General features: G+C 43.6%; 1 protein-coding gene and 1 pseudogene across 1 annotated transcript in view; both read right to left on the bottom strand.

Annotated features, from left to right (window-relative positions):
* HERC3 (HECT and RLD domain containing E3 ubiquitin protein ligase 3) overlaps positions 1–20,977 on the bottom strand; it is an 809,237-nt gene that overhangs the window by 742,481 nt on the left and 45,779 nt on the right. The gene's annotated exons all lie outside the window — the stretch shown is intronic.
* Positions 5,440–20,977, bottom strand: part of LOC136406510 (ceramide transfer protein pseudogene) — a 67,596-nt pseudogene continuing 52,058 nt past the window's right edge.

Genomic DNA, 20,977 nt, shown 5'->3' with positions numbered 1-20,977 from the left:
GCAAGCAACGTTGCAAATATTTCACCTCTGAGTTCAAACAGCTCCACTCGTGGTGGGCCCTGTGGTTGTGGAGATGGTGCAGAGAGGGGCCTGTTTGGGGGACGTTTGCCTTCTGGGCTTCATCATAAATGAATATTAGAAGTTATATTTTACAACTGCATTGGTATAAAAATTTCTATAATCTAGTATGGTTTATATTGTTTGAGGGGATTTTTTATTGATTGATTTTACAAAGAGAGAAGGGAGAGGGAGGGGAGCGAGAAGTATCAATTCATAGTTGCTTTGCTTTAGTTGTTCATTGCTTGCTTGTTTGTTGTATGTGCCTTGACTGGGCAAGCCTAGGGTTTCGAACTGGTGACCTCAGCATCCAGGTTAAGGCTCTAGCCACTGCACCACTTCAGACCAAGCTGTTTTTTGTTTTGTTTCTTACTTTCCCTTTTTTTTTTTTTAATTCTGATTTTAAAAAGAAAATATTTTCGGCCCTGGCCAGTTGGCTCAGTGGTAGAGCGTCGGCCTGGCCAAGGCACATAGGAGAGGCACCCATCTGCTTCTCCACCCCTCCCCCTCTCCTTCCTCTCTGTCTCTCTCTTCCTCTCCCGCAGCTGAGGCTCCACTGGAGCAAAAGATGGCCCGGGCGCTGGGGATGGCTCCTTGGCCTCTGCCCCAGGCGCTAGAGTGGCTCTGGTCGCGACAGAGCGATGCCCCAGATGGGCAGAGCATCGCCCCCTGGTGGGCGTGCCGGGTGGATCCCGGTCGGGCGCATGCAGGAGTCTGTTTGACTGCCTCCCTGTTTCCAGCTTCAGAAAAATACAAAAAAAAGAAAAGAAAAAAAGAAAACATTTTCATGGACCCCTGAGCTGAGTATGTCAGCCCAGCAGAGGGCAGAATCCACCTGGGTCCTGAGATAAAAGAGAGAAGACGAAAGCTAAAAGTGTTACAGGACCGAAGGGGTCCCTTTGCCTCACGCATCCAAGCCCAATAAGACACAGACAAAAGTTTGCAGCCAAGAAAGTAGGATTTATGAAGGAGACGGCGTCATGCCTGGCGTTATAAGTGAGCTTATGTTCAAAGCCTTGGCTCCAGAATCTTAATCATTTCCAGTTTGTAACACTGGGGAAAAGAAAGAGCTGCAGAAACACCCAATTTACTAAATATATAAAATTATTAACATGCTTTAGACCTCAAGGGTCTTACTATCTTTTATTTAAACAAATAATCATTCCACTGAAAAAATGGCTTCTAGAGACTAAATCCTTTCATTGAGACCATTAACAAGTGTGTTTCTTTTTGTATTTGGTGGAGGAGATGCTTTGATTCTTCCTTGGCATATATTTATTTTCTTATCTTTTCTTTTGAGAGAGAGAGAGAGAGAGAGAGAAAGGAAGGGAGAGAAATGAGAAGCATCAATTTATAGTTGTGTCACTTTAGTTGTTCATTGATTATTTCTCATACATACCTTGACTGCGGGGCTCCAACTAAGCCAGTGACCCCTTGCTCAAGCCGGTGACCTTGGGTTCATGCCAGCAACCTTGAGCTTCAAGCCAGCAACCCCACACTTAAACAGGATGAGCCCATGCTGACCTCGGGATTTCAAACCTGGCTCTTCAGGATGCCAGGTCAATGCTCCATGATCCAGGGGTCCCCAAACTTTTTACACAAGGTGCTAGTTCACTGTCCCTCAGACCGTTGGAGGGCCACCACATACAGTGCTCCTTTCGCTGACCACCAATGAAAGAGGTGCCCCTTTCGGAAGTGCAGCAGGGGGCCGGATAAATGGCCTCAGGGGGCCGCATGCGGCCCGCGGGATAGTTTGGGGACACCTGTAAGTCTATCCACTGTGCCAACACTGGTCAGTTCCTCCTTGGTATTTTTTTTTCTTTTTTTCTTTTCATTTTTCTGTTTCCCTCCTTGGTATTTTATTTCAATGTCAGTAATTTGGTGGTACAGTATATTGTAGTTTATATCCTCTCTAACTATGTACTGCTTGTCAGATACAACAAATATTCAATGCTATATCCGTGAATTTTTTCTTCTGTTTTTGGGACAGTTCTGGTATAGCTATCAGACAAATATATAATGTATTTTTTTCCATTCAGTAAAGATACTGCTTTATTCTCTAAGACTAAGTGTGTGTGGTGTGAGAGTGTATATATGTTGATGTGTATCTGTGTCACCACATATGTTATGGTACACCTGCATTTGTATATGGTCTTTCCTACCTTGGAAAGCCACAAAACTAACAAATATTACCCTGTAACGAGAAAATCGTTTCCACTACAAAATACCATTAACTTGGGCAAACTGTTTTGGAATCTTTGATTTGGCATCTCCTGGAATATTATGTAATTTGCAAGTGAAATTTCCACCCAAATAAAAACCCTTCCCCTTATTTTGCAGCCCTTTCTCTGCCCTCCCCTGTGTTGCAGGTTTGTAATGTTTGAGCACAATTCCTGGGTAATTTCCTATTTGCCTCTGTGCGTGTTATTTGTGGCAGAGAACTGTGCCTGGTCAGCAGCTCTAGACCTGGAGCCCGTGGACACTATATGCTGGGCTTCAGTGGAAATCTACTTAATTTTGCCCCAGGTGAAGGAGTCCAGCGGTTCCTAGCCTGGACTACTGGAAGGTTCCCACATCCTCTTTGTCCCGTTAGTTGAGATGACTTGCAGTAGAAAACGTCCAGTGAGTGTTAAGAACTTACTGAAAGTTTGGCCTGTGGTGGCACAATGGACAAACTGTTGGACTGGAATGCTGAGGTCGCCTGTTCAAAACCCCAGGCTTCCCTGGTCAGGCACATTACAGACACAGTTACAATGAGTTGATGCTTCCTGACCCTCCCATCCTTTCCCTCTGTCATCTCTCTAAAATCAGTAAGTAAAATCTTTTAAAAAATTAAATGTAAAAGAGAAAAAAAAAAAAATTAAATGTGCCTGACTAGGTAGTAGCACAGTGGATAGAGCATTGGGATGGAATGCAGAAGACCCAGGTTCAAGACCCCGAGGTCGCCACCTTGAGTGCAGTCTCACCTGGTTTGAACAAAAGCTCACCAGCTTGGACCCAAGGTCGCTGGCTCAAGCAAGAGGTTACTCGGTCTGCTGAAAGCCCGCGGTCAAGGCACATATGAGAAAGCAATCAATGAACAACTAAGGCGTCACAATGAAAAAATAATGATTGATGCTTCTCATCTCTCTCCATTCCTGTCTGTCTGTCCCTATCTATCCCTCTCTCTAACTCTCTCTCTGTCTCTGAAAAAAAATTTTTTTTAATGAAAGCGAACAGGAGCATTGCTGACATTTTCTATGCATATGTTGCAATATATCTTTTAAACTGACCCAACTTAGAAGACCTAACATACATACCTGTTACTGAATACTGAAAACATTGAATCAAATGTCAAGGTCAAACAGTCTGATTTGCTTTAGCAAGTAATATCATATACCCTCTTACAAATTTCAGGAAAATGTGAGCTCAGTTATCTTGACTATTTTACCAGAAAGTGATTTATAACCACAAGATTTGTGCAGATGTTTCTGTTTGGAGGCAGGCAGAACCAATTTAGGAATTGCCAAATTGGGTTTCTAAAAAACTGAAGGGAAAATCTGTAGCGCACAGCACACAACTAAAACTACAATAGAAATAAAAGATATCTGGGGCGAGGCGGGGTGGGGGAAATAAAGATTTCACAGTTTCTCCATCAGAACCAAGGTTCTTCATGGGAATAAGACTATAGAAAAGATGAAGTCACAGGTTGATAGTCCTCAGTTATTGTGACACTTTACATGACAATATGAATCATTACAGAAATCAGCAGCAATACATTCTACAATTATACATAGCAAAAAAATAAAACGTCTCTGGACACAGATTTGACTGTAGGCCTGAAAAAAGAATCCCACGCAGATAGTTCATGTATAGAGAACACAGGTCTCATGTGTGTTCAAGTTCTGTGTGTGTGTGGGGGGGGTGTTTTCTTTTGTTTTGTGCACAAAACCTGATGCAGTTGAGGATCTTAGGTAGGTCTATGCTAAATTTAAAAACTTTTAAATGTTTCTAAAATTAAAAAATCAATTCTTAGTCATGATTCAAAGTTGATGTGTATAAAAATATAGCATGGTGCCTGACCAGGCAGTGGTGCAGTGGATAGAGCATTGGACTGGGATGTGGAGGACCCAGGTTTGAGACCTCGAGGTCGCCAGCTTGAGCGCAGGCTCATCTGGTTTGAGCAAGGCTCACCAGCTTGGACCCAAGGTCGCTGGATCGAGCAAGGGGTTACTCAGTCTGCTGAAGGCCCGCAGTCAAGGCACATATGAGAAAGCAATCAATGAACAACTAAGGTGTCACAACAAAAAACTAAAGATTGATTCTTCTCATCTCTCTCCGTTCCTGTATATCTGTCCCTGTCTGTCAGAGGATACCTCTCTCTGACTCTCTGTCCCTGTAAAAAAATAAAATAAAAATAAAAATATAGCCTGACCTGTGGTGGCGCAGTGGATAAAGCGTCAATCTGGAAACGCTGAGGTTGCCGGTTCGAAGCCCTGGGCTTGCCTGGTCAGGGCACATGTGGGAGTTGATGCTTCCTGTTCCTCCCCCCTTCTCTCTCTCTCTCTCTCTCTCTCTCTCTCTCCCCTCTCTCTATAATGAATAAATAAAATCTTATTTAAAAAAAATATATATAGCATGGTCCTAGCCAGGTAGCTCAATTGATTGGCACCAGAGTTGCAGGTTTGGTCCTTGTTCAGGGAACATATAGGAGTGGACCAATGAATGCATACCTAAGTGAAACAACAAATCGATGTTTCTGTCACTCTTTCACTCTCGCTCTTCCTTTCTCCTCTCTCTCCCTTGCTTTCTTTTGGTCTAAAATCAATCAATAAATTTAGAAAAATAAAAATATAGCAGTACATGTAGTTTTACATGTATTTATTATTAGATGCTAAGCACAGAGCGTTAGCAGGAGACAGGTAGTGTTAGATGTTCAGCTTTGTTACTGCAATATTTCTTCATTTTTAAAAAATATATATTTTTTTATTTCAACCTGACCTTTGGTGGTGCAGCAGATAAATCGTTGACCGGGAATGCTGATGTCACCAGTTCAAAACCTCAGGCCTATCTGATCAAGGCACATATAAGAAGAAACTACTATAAGTTGATGTTTCTTGCTCCTCCCCCTGTCTCTCTCTCTCTCTCTCTCTTTCTCTCTCTCTCTCTGTCACCTCTACAAAATCAATAAGTAAAAATCTTTTAAAAATGATTCTTCATTTTTGTACATAAAACCAAGGTGTTCGGCCATAAGTAAAGATATAGATCTTATGTTACAGCTTAGAACATTCAATTTGGTTTTGGTTTTTCCCTTCGACTTGAAACGTTACACTGCCTTGCTTCATTCGCTGTTTATTGTTAGTTTTTCTTTTATTATTGTTATTTTCTCATTCACTGTTAATATTAGAACAAACTAGGTTTTCCTGCAGTTTTTTCTTAAACATAAGAAGAAAATGTTTTAGAAACTTTGGGTACTCTCTTTGCCACTGCCCTCACAACAGCGAGGCCGGCACCCGTCCTCCAGGGCTCACATCAGCTCCATGTGTACCCCGGCATAAAGTGCTGTCCCTGCCAACCTCCAGGTTTTTCTCTGAGAACCTACCAAGTTTTGACAAGTCATAACAATATTTATTTTGGAAGGGACACATCGACTGTTTAGAGAAACACTGTCACAATCCACAGAAGAATTGCACAATGTCCCAAGTTTCAGAGTCATTTCAGTCAAAGTTGGTATCTTTCAAATGACAGAAAGATATATCTCTCTGAAAAGCAGACCACACTTTCTTGTGCCTTTGATAAATGATGATTGCATTACAAGCTAATGTTTTTACCACATGAAAGCTTTCTCTGGTGGTTTCCCAATCATTGCAAACGTCAACATTCCAGAAGAAATTGCTGACCTTATGTCCTGTAACTTCTGTCACTGTGTGGGTAGTTTTCAAAGAATGCAGAACAGCCCTGGCAGGTTGGCTCAGTGGTAGAGCATTGGCCTGGCGTGCAGGAGTCCCGGGTTCGATTCCCGGCCAGGGCACACAGGAGAAGCGCCCATCTGCTTCTCCACCCCTCCCCCTCTCCTTCCTCTCTGTCTCTCTCTTCCCCTCCCGCAGCCGAGGATCCATTGGAGCAAGGATGGCCCGGGTGCTGGGGATGGCTCCTTGGCCTCTGCCCCAGGCGCTAGAGTGGCTCTGGTCGCAACAGAGCGACGCCCCAGAGGGGCAGAGCATCGACCCCTGGTGGGCAGAGTGTTGCCCCCTGGTGGGCGTGCCGGGTGGATCCCGGTTGGGCGCATGCGGGAGTCTGTCTGTCTCTCCCAGTTTCCAGCTTCAGAAAAATACAAAAAAAAAAGAATGCAGAACAATCCCCTTCCTATTTCACTTCTTTATTCCTTCATTTCTCCTGCTTCTGCAACCAACTGCCAGTTTTACATGAGTCTCCGCAGAAGAAAGGGAGCCTGCATATGGCATGGATATAGGCTGGTGGAACCTGGCCTTTTCATTCTGCGACTTATTCTATTTTGTCTTGTCTGTCAAGAGCAGCTTCAAGAGCATCAAACAACTCTTCTTCACTAGTCAGACTGGTTGGGCCTTTCTCATACTCTGGTCCTCCAAAGTGGAATTTTTTTCTTAGGGTCTGTTGTGGCATTTTTGAATGCTTCCTCTGTTCTTCTTTTCTCAATTTCCTTAACCAGTCTTTTTTTTCCAGTTGTCCTGATGTTTTACAATTAGTTCAACACAATGAGAAAGTGTAGCAAGGTTTCCAGCAGTAGTTGCTTTAAAAATTATTGTTTCACCTTTAAAGTCTATGCCACTAATTCCTTTCTGTTTTAGATGTGGAAACATTCTAAACCGTTTAGGTACCTTTTCCTTACTGCCCTAGAGATTAGGCAAGAAATCTCCATCAGAATGTGTTGTAAGAAAGTCATCTGCATCATTTTCTACTACTTTATCCCTTTAAAGTTCATGCTCAGAGACAGCACTAACATAAGCACCAAGTACTTCTACAGAGTGTCAGGTTGTTTACACAGGATATCTCTAAAGGTTTCTCATTTCAGCCATTTTCTCAATTAAACTGTGGCTTTTTTTTTTTTTTACAGGGACAGAGAGAGAGTCAGAGAGAGAGATAGACAGGGACAGACAGACAGGAACGGAGAGAGACGAGAAGCATCAATCATCAGTTTTTCGTTGCAACACCTTAGCTGTTCATTGATTCCTCTCTCATATGTGCCTTCACCAGGGGGCCACAGCAGATCAACTAACCCCTTGCTAAAGCCAGAGACCTTGGGTCCAAGCTGGTGAGCCTTGCTCAAACCAGATGAGCCTGTGCTCAAGCTGGCGACCTCGGGGTCTCGAACCTGGGTCCTCCGCATCCCAGTCCGACGCTCTATCCACTGCGCCACCGCCTGGTCAGGCTGGCTTTCCTTGAATGAAGAAATTGCAGAGTAGCCACTTGCTCCAGATAGCAGTGAAACCATTGAGCCAAGCTGGATTCAGACCCATAACTAGATTGTCTTTTGTTATTGGAGATCATCCTTCCCCATGTACTCTGTGATCGGGATCCTGAACATGAAGATACCAAAGACATCATTTCCATTAATATCCAATTGACAGTCATCAAAATCATTAGGTATATAACAGCTTTGCTGAAACAGATGGATGCTTTGTAGTCATACTTTACTCTGTCTCATCTGCAAATTTGTAGTAAGAGTATTATTTTTCAAAACTACCCAGCAATACTGCCACCATGCATGTAGTTTGTCCAGTTGCTGAGAACGTACTTCCCTCTCCCTTCCCCAGGCAAATTCCATCTCCAGATCGTTTGGAAACTCTGGGAGTTCCAGCTCTGGTTGGTCATCTGACCTCGAGGAGGCACTACAGCAGAGCAGGAGACAGGCCCTGATCCTTAAGGTGCATGACAGGAGGCACCAGTCCAAGGGACTGAGCGTTGAGGGACGGCAAAGGAAAGAGTGCCTGAGTACCCGCCCTGGCCCCTGGGGCAGCTGGAGGAGGGACTGAGTTCATCCAAGGAGGTGCTGCTGCCTTACCTGTGGTGGCGCAGTGGGTAAAGTGTCGACCTGGAAATGTTGAGGTCGCCGGTTTGAAACCCTGGGCTTGCCTGGTCAAGGCACATATGGAAGTTGATGCTTCCAGCTCCTCCCCCCTTCTCTCTCTCTCCCTCTCCTCTCTAAAATGAATAAATAAAAAATTAAAAATAAAAAAAAAAGGAGGTGCTGCTGCCACCATGGTGTCAGACACTGAGCACACTGGAGAAGGAGGGCAAGAGGTGAAGAAAGCCTGCCTTTCCATTCATTGGCCACAGCTGCCCAAACTCAGTTCCCTCATACGAGTCTCAAACACAGAAGGAAAAGGGAAGGAAGAAGGGAAGAAATATCCAGCTGCAGAAAACCTGGTTCATTCATTTCTGCACTAACTCTGCCATCTCCTGCCTGGCCCACTATTTACTCCTCCACTTTTTCCTCCCTTTGCCCCTGGACTCCCACCCTGTCCCCCCTCCAAGGCCTGATGTAGCACTTGGCGAACTCAGATCCCCTTCCACACCCTACCTCTGGACCTCCCTAGTGACACAGTTACAGAAGTCCTCCTGTATATTAATTTTGTTACTCTTCTGAATTTATTAGTTCTGTGGATGCTGAAAGAAAAAGATAACTACTAAGAAGGGCTCCTAAGGCTAACTGGAATCAAATTAAAAAACAAAAATGAGCCTGACCAGAGGTGGCACAGTGGATGGAGCGTTGACCTGGAATGCTGAGATTGCTGCTGGTTTGATGCCTTGGGCTTGCCTAGTCAAGACACATATGGGAAGCAACTACGACTTGATGCTTCCCACACCTCACCCTCATTCCTCTCTCTCTCTCTCTCCTCTCCCTACAATAAATAAAAATCTTTAAAAAAAAAAAAAACAACACACACAAAAAAGCAAACAGCCTGACCAGGCAGTGGCGCAGTGGATAGAGCGTTGGACTGGAATGCGGAGGATCCAGGTTCGAGACCCCGAGGTCGCCAGCTTGAGCACGGGCTCATCTGGTTTGAACAAAAAAAGCTCACCAGCTTGGACTCAAGGTCGCTGACTCGAGCAGGGGGTTACTCACTCTGCTGAAGGCCCGTGGTCAAGGCACATATGAGAAAGCAATCAATGAACAACTAAGGTGTTGCAACTCGCAATGAAAAACTAATGATTGATGCTTCTCATCTCTCCTTTCCTGTCTGTCTGTCCCTGTCTATCCCTCTCTCTGACTCTCTCTTTTTCTGTAAAAAAAAAAAAAAAGCAAACTAAAAACAACCAGCACTGGCAAGAGAGCCTCGTCCTACACATCAAGGTTTCTGGTCCATTCTGGTAAGGACACATACAAGAATCAACCAATGAACACATAAATAAGTGTAACAACAAACCAGCTTTTCTCTCTCACTCTCTTTCTCCCTTCTTCTCTCTCTCTAATGATAAAAAAATAAAAAATAAAAAAAAAACAGAGTCTAGTAACTATTTCTACACTGGTGCCTCTTAGGCAAACTGCACTTCTCAGAGAAGCTACACTAAACTGCCTGCCTGCACTTGTCATATGAGCCAGCTCTGAAGAAGCAGTTCCTGTGATTGTATTTCAGCCTGTAAGACTGAAGTTTTCCTTGTCCAATCAGAGCTGTGCAACCATATCTCCCACCAACATCTTCACCAACCAATCAGAGTAACTTCATTCTGACCAATCAGGATAGTGCTTTTTAGACCAATCAAACTGTGAGGATTTGGAGTCCTCATTTGCATGGAGACAGGCAAATCAGGGACTGGGGTGAGAGGGGTAAACTTCTGTCATATAAGTCATTTCCTCTGGCTCAGAGAGTGTTCTATCAGGAGTGGGAGTTTGTGTTTCCCCTCCTGGAGCTGGAGCTAAAACATTAGCTTCCTGGAGCAGACCAGACTAAAGCAGAGCTATCTAGCTGGAAAGGGACCTCACTCCAGGGCTTCACTGCCCCAAGACCTCCTCATAGAGCTCTTCCACAGCCATGCTGTTTTCAAAGTCCTCAACTGAGCTGTTTGCATTGAATACGGTTTCCTTCTTCACCACTCCCTGAATTAGGGTTTCCTGTTGGTGTTGAATGGTGCCAATATCATTGGTTGATAGTTCTAATAGTATCCTTAGAACTATCCTTAATACTAATAGTATTCCATCCTTGGTGGAATCCTTAAGATTCACTCTGTATATAGGGTGGGCACAAGTAAGTTTACAAATTGTTCATATGGAAAATAATACAATAATGAATAAATAATAATACAAGAATAAACTGTTTGGCATACTCATAACTGTAAACCTACTTTTGCCCCACCCTATATACAGACATATAATATGTCATCTGCAAATAATGAGTTTTACTTCTTCCTTTGCAATTTGGATACCTTTTATTCATTTATTTTTGTTATTATTATTATTTTACATCTCACCTGTGCATTGAATTTGTAATAAAGGAGGTAGTGAGAGGAAGGAAGCATTTAGAGTCAAAACTTTAGACACTGGAGAGATAAAAATTAAATCAACAAGAGAAAAGTAGGGGAGAGTCAGTCAGAGGGAAGCTTGTCCAACTTTCAACATCAAATCAAGAAATGTGGGGAAAGCAGCCCTGGCCAAATAGCTCGTTTGGTTGGAGCATTGTCCCAAAGTGCAGAGGTTGCTGGTTTGATCTCCGATCAGGGCACATACAGAAACAGATTCTGTCTCTCTCCTGCTCTCTTTCTTCATCTCTCTAAAATCAATAAAATAAAGATTTTTAAAAATGTACAGAAAGCAAAGGACAAGGAGAGAGGAGAAGCAGTCCTTGTCTTTCGGAGCTGAGAGGCACGCTGCTAACAAGTGAGAGTGTGCAGTTCAGAGCAGATGCTTCTTCCATCTTATGAGCAGATGTCACTCTTGCCCACACCCTTCGATACCTTTTCTTATTTTTTGCTTGATTGCTGTGGCTAGTGAAGGTCACATTCTTAGAACTATTTTGAGCATTGGCTGCAGCTTGGCAGCCCCAGGCACTATTGGAGACACTATGAGTAGGAGGGCCACCAAGACAGGAGCTGGGGCTGAACAGGGTCTGGTGGCAGAGCGATGAGAGGCAGGTTGACCTGTGAAAGGGGCACAAGCTGGGCCTGACCTGTGGTGGCGCAGTGAATAAAGCGTCAACCTGGAAATGCTGAGGTCACCGGTTCGAAACCCTGGGCTTGATTGGGAGTTGATGCTTCCAGTTCCTCCCCCCCTTCTCTCTCTCTTTCTCTCCCTCTCCTCTCTAAAATGAATAAATAAAAAAAAATTAAAAAAAAAGAAAGGGGCACAAGCTGGGGGCTCACGTAAAGGCTGTGGGTCCTGCTGTCCAAAGGCCCAAGCATTATGGAATCCCCATCAAGTGCGCTATACCCAGAGTATTTTATTCTGGGAGGTGCTAATATAAATGGCATGTGTTATTCATTTCAAATTGCACTTATTTATTGATGGTAGATAGAAAAGTGATTGGCCTTTATAGATTAATTTAAGGAGGGTTATTTGTTTATTTGGAGAATGTGTAGTTGGGTCTTGTTTTGATCTGCTTTGACACTGTCTTTAATTATTGTATTTAGACCATTGCTGTTTTAAGTTATTATTGATATGTTTGGACTAATACCAGTTATATTTGTTGTTGATTTCTCTTGATTGTGCCAATTTCTTGTTCCTATTTTTATCTTCCACTCTTTTTTGCTATTGATGGACTGAGCATTTTATATGATTCAATTTTTTCTTCTTTCCTAGCATATAAATTATACATATTTTAAAAAGAAGACATATTTTAAAAAAAACATTTTCAGAGGTTGCCTTATAATTTCTGACCTATAACAATTTCATTCACTCTAAAGAAATACTTTTGATATTTTTTGCAAGGCAAGCATATTGGCAAAAAATTTCTTCAATGTATGATTATCTGAGAAAGTTTTAATTTGTTTCTTTACTTTTGAAGTTTAAATTTTATATGCACAGAATCCTAGGTTAGTGTTTTTTTCTTTCAACACTTTAAATATTTCACTACAGTTTCTTCATGCCTACCTGGTTTCTAAGGAGAAGTTGGATGTAATTCTTATCTTTGCTCCTCTAGAGATAAGATCCTTTTTTTTTTTATCTTTGGCTTTTTTATTTTTAATTTTAGGTAGTTTGAATATGCTATACTGATGTATAATTTATTCAGTAATTATTCTGCTTGGTGTTCTTTGAGCTTCCCATGATTTTATAGGATAAATAATTTTGTCCTCCAAAAACTCATATGGCCTGAACTGGTGGTGGAGCAGTGGATAGTGTCAACCTGGAATGCTGAGGTCCCAGGTTTGAAACCCTGAGGTTGATGGCTTGAGTGTAGGCTCACCAGCTTGAGCATGGGGTCACTGACTTGAGCATGGGGTCACTGACTTGAGCATGGGATCACTGGCTAGAGCATAAAATCATCGACATGATGCCATGGTCCTTGACTTGAGCCCAGGGTTGCTGGCTTGAGCAAGGGGGTCAATGGTTTGGCTGGAGGCCCACTAATCAAGGCATGTATGAGAAGTAATCAATGAACAACTAAAAGTGATGCAACTATGAGCTGATGCTTCTCATCTATTTCTCTTCTTCTTCTCTCTCTCTCTGTCTCTCTTTTGCTAAAAGAAAAAAAAGAAAGAAAGAAAAGAAAAAGAAAAGAATAGAAAAAAAATTAATCTGTGGAAAACCTAACCAACATGCAATGGTATTAACAGGTGGGGCTTTTGATAGGTAATTAGGTCCTGAAGATAGAGCCCTGATTAATGAAATTAGCACTCTTATAAAAACAGCTATGACAGCCTGGATAGAGCGTCGGACTGGGATGCGGAAGACCCAAGTTTGAGACCCCGAGGTTGCCAGCTTGAGCATGGGCTCACCTGGTTTGAGCAAGGCTCACCAGCTTGAGCCCAAGATCGCTGGCTCAAGCAAGGGGTTACTCGGTCTGCTAAAGGCCCACGGTCAAGGCACATATGAGAAAGCAATCAATGAACAACTAAGGTGTCACAATGCGCAACGAAAAACTGTTTATTGATGCTTCTCATCTCTCTCCATTCCTGTCTGTCTGTCCCTATTTATCCCTCTCTCTCTGACTCTCTCTCTGTCTTTGTAAACAAACAAACAAACAAACAAACAAAAAACAGCTATGACAGCCTGACTGGTGGTGGCACACTAGATAGAGCTGGGGTCCCTGGTTCGAAACCCCTAGGTCACCAGCTTAAGCATGGTTTTCTTGGCTTGAGTTAAAGCCCAAGATCATTGGCTTGAGCCCAAAGTTGCTGGTTTGAGCAAGGGATCACTGGGTTAGCTAAAACACCCCAGTCAAAGCTTGAATGAGAAGCAATCAATAAACAACTAAAATTGACACAACTATGAATTGATGCTTCTCATCTCTCTTGCCTCTCAGTCTCCCTTCATTGCTGTCTCTCTTTCTGAAGTCAATACAAATAAAACTAGAAAATAAAAGCTCCTTGCCATTTGAGGATATAGCAAGAAGATGGCCATCTACAAACTGGGACACAAGCCATCACCAGAACTGAATTTGCCAGCACCTTGATCATGTACTTTTCTTCCTCCAGAACTGTGAGAAATAAATGTTTGCCTTTTAAGTCCCCAGTATAAAGTACTTTGTTATAGCAGCCTGAGGTGACTAAGTAATGTGGTTTTGAGTCTGACCTTAGTTGGGGGGAAATTCTTAGTTACTATTGCTTCAAATATTACTTTTGTACCTTTTTCTCTTCCTTTTCCTATTGGTATTCACATTATGTGTGTACTATACCTATTGTAGTTGTATCATCTTGAATATTGATTCCTTTTTATTCAGTCTTCTTTCAGTTTCTATTGACATATCCTCAAGCTCAGAATTCTTCATTTGGGTTCAGTCAACTAATAAGCCTATAAAAGGCATTCTTTTTTAAAAAAGATTTTTTATTTATTCATTTTAGAGAGGAGAGAGAGAGAGAGAGAGAGAGAGAAGGGGGATGGAGCAAGAAGCATCAACACCTATATGTGCCTTAACCAGGCAAGTCCAGGGTTTTGAAATGGTGACCTCAGTGTTCTAGGTCAATGCATTATCCACTGTGCCATCACAGATGAGGCAAAACAGCATTCTTTATTTCTTTATCATTATGTTCTCTAATGTTTCTTCCTTTTTTTTTATAGAGACAGAGAGAGAGTCAGAGAGAGGGATAGATAGGGACAGACAGACAGAAACAGAGAGATGAGAAGCATCAATCATCAGTTTTTTGTTAGGACACCTTAGTTGTTCATTGATTGCTTTCCATGTGTGCCTTGACCGTGGGCCTTTAGCAGACCGAGTAACCCCTTGCTCAAGCCAGCGATCTTGGGCCCAAGCTGGTGAGCTTTGCTCAAACCAGATGAGCCTGCGCTCAAGCTGGCGACCTCGGGGTCTCGAACCTGGGTCCTCCACATCCCAGTCCAACGCTCTATCCACTGCGCCACCGCCTGGTCAGGCATCTAACATTTCTTCTTGATTCCTAGAATTTTCATCTCTATTTCCACTACCCATCTGTTCTTTTATCTTGTCAACTTTTTCCATCAGAACCCTTAGTATATTAATCATAGTTGTTTTACATTCATGGCCTGATAATTACAGCATTCCTGCCATATATAATAAGTCTGGTTCTGAAGCTTTTTCTGTCTCTTCAAACTGTGTTTTTTACCTTTTTGTATGCCTTTTAATTTTTTATTATTTTTTTGTATTTTTCCGAAGCTGGAAATGGGGAGGCAGTCAGACAGACTCCCGCATGCGCCCGACCGGGATCCACCCGGCACGCTCACCAATAGGTTAGGATCTAGTAAATAACTTCTCTTGGGGGCAGGCTTTAAAACAAAGTGATTTAGTTTGTTTCAAAATGGTTACTTTTCCTGAGGAACTCCAAAGGAATTTTTCTCTGATCTTTCTTGGTAGAATTCCAGGAGATAAAACACAAAGTCCTAGCCTGCGGAGGATCCGGGTTCCATTCCTGGCCAGGGCACACAGGAGAAGCGCCCATTTGCTTCTCCACCCTTCCGCCGCGCCTTCCTCTCTGTCTCTCTCTTCCCCTCCCGCAGCCAAGGCTCCATTGGAGCAAAGATGGCCCGGACGCTGGGGATGGCTCTGTGGCCTCTGTCTCAGGTGCTAGAGTGGCTCTGGTCGCAACATGGCGACACCCAGGATGGGCAGAGCATCGCCCCCTGGTGGGCAGAGCATCGCCCCTGGTGGGCATGCCGGGTGGATCCCAGTCGGGCGCATGCGGGGGGCTGTCTGACTGTCTCTCCCTGTTTCCAGCTTCAGAAAAATGGAAAAAAACAACAACAACAAAAAAAAAAACACAAAGTGAGAGGACCCCCTTTGAGTTTTTAGCTCATAAACTTGTCTACTATAAGCCTCTAGCAAGTTGTTAATTACAACTCAGGTTCTTCTATTTCTAGAACTGATCCATTAAGTTGTGATTCTGTCTTTGCCTGACTGTCTCTCATTATAGGGGAAGCCATTTGACCTGGATCTTCACTCCTCTGATAGATCTAAGAGCAGCGATTGGTTTTTCATTTTATTCAGCTGTTTGTTTGTTTAGGCAGAGTGGTGACTATGGATGAAAAAGGGTGGAGGTGGGGGGCTCTGTGAGCCTGGTCAGTAGTGGCACAGTGGATAGAGCATCAACCTAGAATGCTGAGGTTGCTGAATCAAAAACCCAAAGCTGGCCTGACTAGGCGGTGGCACAGTGGATAGATCATCGGACTGGGATGCGGAGGACCCAGGTTCGAGACCCCAAGGTCACCAGCTTGAGCGTGGGTTCATCTGGTTTGAGAAAAAGCTCACCAACTTGAGCCCAAGGTCGCTGGCTCGAGCAAGGGGTTACTTGGTCTGCTGAAGGCCCACGGTCAAGGCATATATGAGAAAGCAATCAATGAACAACTAAGGTGTCAAAATGAAAAACTGATGATTGATGCTTCTCAGCTCTCTCCGTTCCTGCTTGTCCTTATCTATCCCTCTCTCTGACTCTCTCTCTGTTCCTGTATTAAAAAAAAACAAAAAAAAAACCGGGGCTGCCAGCTTGAGCGCAGTCTCATCGACTTGAACTCGGGTTCCCTGGCTTGAGCATGGGATCATCAACACAATCCCAAGGTTGCTGCTTGAGCCCAAAGCTTACTGGGTTGAAAGCCCAAGGTTGCTGGCTTGAAACCATAAGTCACTGGCATGAGCAAGGGGGGCACTGGCTCAGCTTGAGCCTGAGGTGCAATTCACAGTTAAGTACATACGAGAAGCAATCAACACACTTAAAATGAAGCAACTATGAGTTGATTATTCTCTCTCTCTCTCTCTCTCTCTCTCTCTCTCTCCCTTCCTTTCTCTCTTTATTTCTTTTTTAAGATTTTATTTATTGATTTTACAGAGAGGGAAGGGTAGTGAGAAGTATCAACTCATACCTGCCTCACTTTGGGTGTTCATTGCTTGCTGGTCATATGTGCCTTGACCAGGCAAGCCCAGGGTTTCAAGTCAGCGACCTCAGTGTTCCAGGTCAATGGTCTCTCCACTGTGCCACTACAGGCCAGGCTCTCTTTTTCTTTCAAAAGAAAAGAAAAGAAAGGGGAAGCGAAGGGAAGGAAAGGGAAGGGAAAGGAGGAAGGAAGAAAGAAATAAAAAGGTGTATGGAAAATAATCTCACAGGGTGATCTCATCGTAAGTTATTAACTAGCCTGACCTGTTATGGTACAGTGGATAAAGTGTTGACCTGGAACGCTGAGGTTGCCAGTTCAAAGCCCTAGGCTTGCCTGGTCAAGGCATGTATAGTAGTTGATACTTCCTGCTCCTCCTCCTTCTCTCTCAAAAATAAATAAGTGAGTTAATAAATAAATAAATAAATATAAATTCTTAACTAGACAGGTCCTGGTGGGTGGTCATGCCTCAGGCATGTAACTTTTATTGGTTGTTTATTAGTTTAGTTTGTTCATTAAATCCTACATATAAGTGAAATCATGATATTTGTCTTCCTCTGACTGACTTATTTCACTTGGCATATAACTTTTTATTTATTTTTTTATTTATTCATTTTAGAGAGGAGAAAGAGAGGGAGAGAGAGAGAGAGAGAGAAAGGGGGGAAGATCAGGAAGCATCAACTCCCATATGTGCCTTGACCAGGCAAGCCCAGGGTTTTGAGTCAGCGACCTCAGGGTTCCAGGTCATTGGTCTCTCCACTGTGCCACCACAGGTCAGGCTGGCATATAACTTTTTAAATAAAAGGTTTGTTTTTGCCATAAGCAAGATGTTCCCGGGTATCTAGGTTAAGACATCTTTGAAATATCTCTTATTTTTTTTAAAAATTATTTTTATTTTTTTATTTTAACCAGAAAGAAAGGGAGAGAGAGAGACAGAGAGAGACAGAAACACCAATCTATTCTTTTTTTTTTTTTTTTTTTTTTTTCCAGAGACAGAGCAAGAGTCAGAGAGAGGGATAGATAGGGACAGACAAACAGGAACAGAGAGAGATGAGAAGCATCAATCATCAGTTTTTCGTTAGGACACCTTAGTTGTTCATTGATTGCTTTCTCATTTGTGCCTTGACCTTGGGCCTTCAGCAGACCGAGTAACCCCTGGCTCAAGTCAGAGACCTTGGGGCCAAGCTGGTGAGCTTTTTGCTCACATCAGATGAGCCCACGCTTAAGCTGGCGACCTCTGGGTCTCGAACCTGGGTCTTCCACATCCCAGTCCGACGCTCTATCCACTGCACCACTACCTGGTCAGGCCCAATTTATTCTTGTATATATCTTGACCAAAGATCGAACCGGCAACCTCTTCGCTTTGGGCCAATGCTCCAACCAATGGAACGATCTCGCCAGGGCTAAAATAGCTCTTTTTAGACCCCCAGAAGACAAACTACCTAGGAGTCACCCTCAGTAGAGCACATAATCTTATTAACTATCCTGTAATCGAACCCTAGCCTTCCTTTCTTTCACCTTTATGTAATCTTCCTCAATTCAAAATGCATCAAAGAAGCTGCAAACAGCCATTCACTGAAACATTTTCTCAGTCTGTTGAGAACTTGCTTCCAAGTATATCCTCTATTTCAGTGTTTTACAACAACCACTGGTCCGCCAGAAATTTCATGTCAGAATGTGAAAAAGTTAACCACCTTGATGTTGTATAAAGATTATAGACTCGCCTGACCAGGAAGTGGCGCAGTGGATAGAGCATCAGACTGGGATGCGGAAGGACCCAGGTTTGAGACCCCGAGGTCGCCAGCTTGAGCGCGGGCTCATCTGGTTTGAGCAAAGCTCACCAGCTTGGACCCAAGGTCGCTGGCTTGAGCGAGGGGTTACTCAGTCTGCTGAAGGCCCGCGGTCAAGGCACATATGAGAATTCAATCAATGAACAGCTGAGGTGTCGCAGTGAAGAGCTGATGATTGATGCTTCTCATCTCTCTCCATTCCTGTCTGTCTGTCCCTATCTATCCCTCTCTCTCTGACTCTCTCTCTGTCCCTGTAAAAAAAAAGATTATAGACTCAATGATCTTAGTCAAATTTGCTTATGCTCAGGGTGATTTCTGCCTTAGCAGCCCCTGAAATAATTCTATTTTCACCAGACCTCAAGTGTAAAGAGGTTGCAAACTACTGCTCTGCCTGACTGGGCGGTGGTGCAGTGGATAGAGCGTCAGACTGGCATGTGTAGGACCCAGGTTCGAGACCCTGAGGTCGCCAGCTTGAGCAGGCTCATCTGGTTTGAGCAAAGCTCACCAACTTGAGCCAAAGGTCGCTGGTTCAAGCAAGGAGTCACTCAGTCTGCTGTAGACCCCCCCACCCCCAGTCAAGGCACATATGAAAAAGCAATCAATGAACAACTAAGGTGCCACAATTAAGAATTGATGCTTCTCATCTCTCTCCCTTCTTGTCTGTCCCTCTCTCTGACTCTCTGTCACTGTGACAAAATAAATAAATAAATAAATAAATAAATAAATAAATAAATAAATAAATAAAATTTAAAAAAAGAAAAAGAAAACTACTGCTCTATTTAGCTTAAATATGTAAATTTTCATAAAATTTTTCTACAGGTCTGAGTGGTTTTTTTTTTTAATTTTTTATTTTTTCAGGGACAGACAGACAGGAACGGAGAGAGATGAGAAGCATCAATCATCAGTTTTGCATTGGGAAACCTTAGTTGTTCATTGATTGCTTTCTCATATGTGCCTTGACCACGAGCCTTCAGCAGACCAAGTAACCCCTTGCTCGAGCCAGCGACCTTGGGTCCAAGCTGGAAAGCTTTTTGCTCAAACCCGATGAGCCCGTGCTCAAGCTGGCGACCTCGGGGTCTCGAACCTGGGTCCTCCGTGTCCCAGTCTGATGCTCTATCCATTGCACCACCTGGTCAGGCAGGTCTGAGTGGGGTTTTTTGGGGTTTTTTAAATTATTATTTATTCATTTTTAGAGAGGAGAGAGAGACAGAGAGAGAAGGGGGGGAGGAGCAGGAAGCATCAACTCCCATATGTGCCTTGACCAGGCAAGCCCAGGGTTTCGAACCGGCGACCTCAGCATTTCCGAGTCAACGCTTTATCCACTGCGCCACCGCAGGTCAGGCCAAGTCTGAGTGTTTTTATGTTGGCATGACAGAAGGTTCTTATGTGCCTGACTGGAAATTGGAGTCTGATTGGTTTAAAAAGCCAATTTTTGTTCTAAAATGAAACCAGAAAAATACCCACATATGTGCTAAATAAGTAGAGACAAGATTGAATCTATGGGCACTTTATTCAGATGGCTGGCGATCTGAGAAGACTGGGATTCTGGACCCCCCAAAATCCATTGTAATACCACGTCTCAGCCAACCTTTTTTATTTTAGAGAGGAGAGAGAGAGAAAGAGAAGGCGGGAGGAGCAGGAAACATCAACTCCCGTATGTGCCTTAAGCAGGCAAGCCCAGGGTTTCAAACCGGGGTGATCTCAGCATTCCAGGTCTACAGTTTATTTACTGTGCCACCACAGGCCAGGCCAGCCTACCTTTTTTATAAGGGGAAGAAAGGGATAGGTAAGGGGTTTGGAATTTAGGGAGAAGTTAATTAGATGAAAGTTGCAATCCAGGGATTCTTCTAGCATTTCTTCATCTGTTGACCAATACTTCTTTATCTGCATCCTTGTCAGTAAGTGTTCCATCCTTGGAGCATGAGGCATAGATACCATCTTGTATGTGATTCTCCTCAGCCTAGGCCCTAGGGGATGAAAGTGGACTGCTTGCAGCCTCATGAAGTCACGTAGGCCCATTCATGTATCCAATACTTGGAATAAAGCTTTTTACTTCCTGTTAGTCAGAACTAAAAGCTACTATTACTAATACTAAATTTCTAACTCTTGAGTTTCCCTTATCAGAGCATTGTCTCAAAGCACAGAGATTACAGGTTCAGTCTCCAGAAAGGACACATATAGGAACATATGTTTTTCTCTCTCTCCACCTCTCTTGCTAAAATCAATAAATAAAAATTAAACAGGCTCTGGCCGGTTGGCTCAGCGGTAGAGCGTCGGCCTGGCGTGCGGGAGACCCAGGTTCGATTCCCGGCCAAGGCACATAGGAGAAGCGCCCATTTGCTTCTCCACCCCCCCCCTCCTTCCTCTCTGTCTCTCTCTTCCCCTCCCGCAGCCAAGGCTCCATTGGAGCAAAGATGGCCCGGGCGCTGGGGATGGCTCCTTGGCCTCAGCCCCAGGCGCTAGAGTGGCTCTGGTCGCGGCAGAGTGACGCCCCGGAGGGGCAGAGCATAGCCCCCTGGTGGGCAGAGCTTTGCCCCTGGTGGGCAGAGCTTTGCCCCTGGTGGGCGTGCCGGGTGGATCCCGTTCGGGCACATGCGGGAGTCTGTCTGACTGTCTCTCCCCATTTCCAGCTTCAGAAAAAAATAAAAATAAAAAATAAATAAATAAAATTTAAAAAAAATTA

This window comes from Saccopteryx leptura, chromosome 5 (genome assembly GCF_036850995.1).
Source record: "Saccopteryx leptura isolate mSacLep1 chromosome 5, mSacLep1_pri_phased_curated, whole genome shotgun sequence".
In the NCBI taxonomy this organism is placed as follows: domain Eukaryota; kingdom Metazoa; phylum Chordata; class Mammalia; order Chiroptera; family Emballonuridae; genus Saccopteryx; species Saccopteryx leptura.
The sequence above is the reverse complement of the archived record's forward strand: the minus strand, read 5'-3'. Positions and strand labels throughout refer to the sequence as shown.